Raw genomic sequence first — 5,685 nt, forward strand, 5'->3', positions numbered from 1 at the left:
CTGGTTTCCTTTGGGTTCTTTTGGTTATCCCTTTTCAACAAAACAAGGGATGACGCTTTACAGACAGCGTTCTGTAGTGCTTTCGTTGTGGCAAAAGACCAAATCTGAGTCTGGATAATTTAGTCAAGTCATTTTACCATCTAGCAGCATTTAAATAGTAAGCTGAGCCCAGATGGAATTGGTATTGGTATTAGTTGTAACAGAAAAGCATATAACTGTGGAGATGAGTTTCTCACACTAATACTTTGAGTAAACCTCATGGTGAGTGTCTCATACTTTGGGTGAAAACAAAATAGAAAAAAGACTGTAAATGGTGGTACTAAAACTAATTCCTGCTCTTGAGCATTTTTGTATCATCACTGTAATGGCTGACACCATTTGGATTAAATATGATTAGATTTACTCATCATAACCACTGCTGCTGTTTGTAATCTGATTCTATACATTTCTTTTGGGGCGGGGTGTGGGCATGATATTGGAGGCCAAGAATTTTCTAGGGAAAAAAAGCTGTTTTACTGTAAGTCCTGGCTCAGTAAAAGGGCAGTCAGAAATCAGAGCAGTTACTTAAAAATACTGTAAATGTGGTGGCCCTTTGTCACTTCCTATGTATTGTTCTGGCTGGATGTCTCCCTTTTCCTCTAGGCTCCTCGTCCCCTGTGTGTGTCTCTCTCTAGAGAAGGTATTGTGGAGCAGAGGGATGAGCTGGCTCAAGTATCTCTGTCCAACTACAGCCTTCCCACTTACTCTAATGGCTGCTTAACCCCTTTATTCATTCTGCAGCCTTCCTGCTTCCTGTCATAGACAGCACCATACCCAGGTGCCTTGCAGCCTTCTGAAGCTCCTCTGAGGGCCCATCCCCTCAGGGGCCTCAATTAGTTTTGTCAGCTCCTGATGACTATAGATAGCTAATGCTTGTGGGATAAGAAGTCTGTTAATGGGCTCCAAGTGTATGGCACCAGACCTTATCTAAACCTTGGGCCCTTCATACTAGCTCATCTCCCTACCTTTCCTTATCTCCCATGTATTTTGCCTCTCCCACCACCCTTTTCCCACCCACAATTCCAAAACACTTCACTTGTCTCTTGCCCTGGTAAAAAATCCCACTTCCTTATTTCCACCTGAAATAGCCCCTGGCTCCCACAAATTACCAGCCATTCTTCTGCAATAACCCCATTTTCTCCCTTTAACAACACAGTTGGTATTGTTGTGTCCCCACAGCCTACGAATACTTCAAGGACTCCCACAGCAAGCCAGATAGCCAACTCAGGCCCTAAACAAACCTTAGGCATGGGTTGAAGATAGGGGTCCCTGAGGAGTTTCTCCTGGTCTTCAGCTGCCCAGAGGACCATTGTCACTACTCACATGACATGGCTCCACCAAATGTCCTTTATGCCCTCTGCATAATTTGGATGAAACGGATCCTCAGTTTATGTAAATTGATGTAGCTCCTTTGACTACATTGGAGTTATACGGCTTTACTCTAGCAGAATATCTGGTCCAATGTGAGGTATACAGAGAGGAATTATAAGACTAATAACATTTTCATAGATAATATCTATTATAGGAAATGCTGCTCATAGTTATGTTGTTAACGATCATATTGAGAGTCCATATAGCCATGAAATACAATCTATGACACACACATTCCACTAACATAATTGAATGAAGCTGCTATTATGATTTTTTTTGTGATTAAAGGAGCAGATTTTGTTGTTGATTTTTCAAAAATGTCAAATAAAAACTTTAAATGGCAGCCCTAAACGTAAGTCTACTTTGAAAAGTTAAAAAAAAATCTCCACATTTATTTGGCTTTCTCTAACATACAATTGTCTATAAAATTCAGAATTTAGGAACAGGTAAATTTTGGAACACTCTCATGCCTAGTATAGGTTTTTAGAATTTTAGTTTGGAAACAAGTTAGTAACACTCTTCAGCAGAATCAAGCAGATCTCCTTCAGCTGCTTAGTGATTAAATCTTTAATCATCCAGAGATTCCTTTTTACTTGACTGTGCAATTAGCACTTACCAAGTTATTAACTACATTCCAGAATATTAGGCGGTTGGAAGGGAAGAGCTGAGTGATTCAGGGGGCACATAGGGAACTGTGAACCCTGTGAACACTGCACATAAATGTAAACAAAACCACCCACCAAAGTGTTTGTAATTGCGTAGTCAAGTTTGGCACTATTTTTTTTCCTCTTGTTTTTGGTATTGCATAACCCCAATCCTCAGAAGAGATCCAGTTACAATTGATTTGAATAATAGGCCTCAGAGGATTGTGGAAAAAGCTGTGTAAGATAATTGTGTTCAAAGTGTCCAAATGTCTATTGACAGAGCTCTTAGATGCTGAAAAGAATTACACACTAACTACTGATAGAATCCAAAATGATGTAAAATTTCTAATAGTGCTTTTACAGGCGTATAATGGTGCATTTAAATGCTGTAATGTAGATCTCTTCTGAAAAGGTTTCAGACATCATTTGCAAAAAGAAAAGGAGTACTTGTGGCAACTTAAAGTAAGGTGCCACAAGTACTCCTTTTTTTTTGTGGATACAGACTAACACGGCTGCTACTCTGAAACCAGACATCATTTGGTAATTAAACATTTGCTTTTTCATAGGCTAGGCAAATAGAGATACAGTACTCTATATTAGCTGTAGATAGCGTATCCTATATCATTGACGTGCTCTTGATGCTACCTGCCCAATGATCCCCTCTCTGCCCCTAGCCTATTGATCCATTGTACTTGTAATCACTGATACTGATTAATGTTGACATTAAAAAACCCAGGAATATTTGCTCACAAAAAACATTAATGCACAATTACAGTTGCTCAAATCATTTTCTGTCAATGTAATCACTAAAACTATAATCCATTATTTGTATATTAATTGGTATGATGTCAGAGTTAAGGTTGTACATTTGGGGGAAGAGGATGTTTCATGAGGGAGAGACACAACATACATTGGTGGGAAGCTGGGCAGCGGGGCTTATCACTGACTCCCTGGCCCTACTGTACTTGTGTCATGAGCCCCACATTAGAGCCCAATTGCCTGGCCCCAGTGGGCACCCTAGTTTCATGATCCCCCAAAACACCCGCTCCTAATCCTTGTTCTTACGTTGTTTTTTGATTCTGCTGATTTGTATTAATTTTATGAATAAAAGTAAATGCTAATAAAACTGAATGTAAACCAACATAAGTGGAAAAAGAAGGAAGAGCTTCATTTTGGATTGAGGGTTAGGTGAGACAACAGAGGCATTGGGCCAGAGAACTTGGCTTTGCAGTGGGAGTGATGACAGGCATACAAGTGGGTTGGGGAGTCACTCAGGAGCATCACAGACCATCCCTGTACCCTCTGCCAACAGTTATGCCTCCCTGCCCATCTGTACCTCTCTGTGATACATTAAGCATGGCAGTAGGAGTCCCAGTTCAATAGCCCTACTGATATCTATCACAACAAGCAGATCCTTGTCACAGAGTGTGCTGTAATTTTAAGGACTGCCTCAGGTAGTATATCCCAACTTCAAGTTCTTTAAGGAACAGTATTGTGGTGATTAGAGTCTCCAGAAGGTCATCTGCTTGTGAGCTGTTGCAAGGCATGCTGGGGAGGAGTATCAGTGAATATAAGATGCAGCTGTCTGCTGGGCAGCTGTAGTTTCAGTACTAAGGAAACATTAAGTGGCAGAGGAGCTGTGCTAAAGTAGTTATTATAGGGTAAGATTGTGGGGGGGGACTAATGAAGGGAAAGTCCTGTAATACTGAGATACAGGTAGGGGTTTCAGATTGTCTGTTAGCACTTGTCCTTGTTTAAGGGGCTTCCAGATAGGGTTAGAAGAGACTGCATTTTCCTTTTTCCAAAGCATATCCTTAGAAGAAGACTACTGAGTGAATGCAGCTGAAAGATTGATTGTTTTTCCTGAGAAGAGAGGCTTGATTTGATCGGAGAGCTAAATCACCCTGTCAGCTCAGGGAAGAGAATCTGTGAGGATGGCCAGTCTGAAGAGGTATGATATCTGTAACAGTTCTCCAAGGGGCAAAACTACCTACATAGTGGCTCTCCTAACCGTTTAGGTTCTTGTTATGGCTTTAAGTGAACTAAGCACTATATGGAGCTCATGGGACGCTTCCATTTATATATCTTGATGCATGCATATTAGTGTGTCATCTTGGGAAAACGCTGCTTTTATGTTCCCTTGCAGAGCATAAGATGTAATAGATGTCAACAACAAAAGGGGTTAAAGAAGTATATAAATAGCATTTGTGTATGTACACATTCATGTTCTCGGAACAGAAGAAAACCTTGTCCACAAAGATGGTATTGTACCTGAATAGCTGTAGCTGTTATCAGTCCCTGCGGTTTGTCAACTTTGCTGATTTTTTCACATCTAACATAGGCGCTGTTGCTATAATGAGCAACAGCGAGACTGGTTTCAAGGTGGCTCCATATGGCCCCAGGAGTCTACCTACGTTTGCTTTGAAGCAACAGTGGGACTTTAGATTATAGGCTGTTTGTGACAGAGGCATATTTTTTGTCTTCTATTACCTAGTGTACTTTAGGTGCTATTAAAATGGTAATATTTTATTATTAGTACCTTCTGTGCATGATGCATGTGAATTCAATTGGTGGATTGATGACCCTTTCCCTCTGGCTCTGTTCCCTAAAGGATTAAGTGAATGCAATATATTAAGGAGGCATAGTTATCAACATTCCTTGGTGCATACTGTAGGTTTGCCATGTCTTTGTGTATTGTAAAGAGCAGCTATTATCTGGTGGTAATACAGTGGCTAACACAAATGCCCAGTTATGCTTGTTTTCATAGTTTATATTAAAATATTTAAGAATTATTAAAATAAAATAACCTGTTATATAGGATAATCAGGATAATATGTCTGATTCTGCCACCAGCTCTAATAAGAGCATGCTAACCTCAAGATGGTAACTTCAAAATAACTAAGGCAAAGCAAGTTCTTCATAATGCTGTACATCAGCTTCAAAAACTCCCATGAAAATCTGCTAGCATAGGCCTAGAATCTACTTACTGTCCTTCTCCTGTGGTGAGTAATACCTTGTCAGGTAAATAGTGACACGTGTTCTGGAGGAAGTTGCAAAGAGTGGACAGTCACAAAGTCCTGTGTTCTAACGTCAGCTCTGCCACTGACTCAGTGTGGCCTTGAGCAAACCATTTCATCTGTCTAAATTTTACCACATGCAGAAATGGGAATAATGACAGATCCCTACTTCACAGGGTTGTGAAGATTAGTCAGTTTGCATAGTGCTTTGAATGTGTAAAGCACAATGTAAGTTCGTGGTGGTGGTGTACTCTACATATTTTAGCCAGCAGATGGCAATCTTCAATTCCATTTAAGGGAAAATTCTTCTGTCAGAGCATACTAAAATTAACATTTAAGAATACTTTTTTATTTTGTTGATCCCTTAGTAAGCCAAACAGTAACATACAGACTAAAGAGAGAGATGAATATCTTCATCAAATGGTGAACAAACAAAACCAATCTAACCCAACCAACAAAAGCATACATAGCTTGCCTGTATGAGACAGCAAATACTGCCTTGAAATACTCATGGGAACTAGACCAAAAAATACAGATAGATCGGACCATACCTCTGAATTATGCCAAACTTAACACTAAATACTCTTTCCTATTTCTTTCGTGAGGGTAGAGAA

Source organism: Lepidochelys olivacea (genome assembly GCF_965140295.1).
Source record: "Lepidochelys olivacea isolate rLepOli2 genome assembly, chromosome: 4".
Taxonomy (NCBI): domain Eukaryota; kingdom Metazoa; phylum Chordata; order Testudines; family Cheloniidae; genus Lepidochelys; species Lepidochelys olivacea.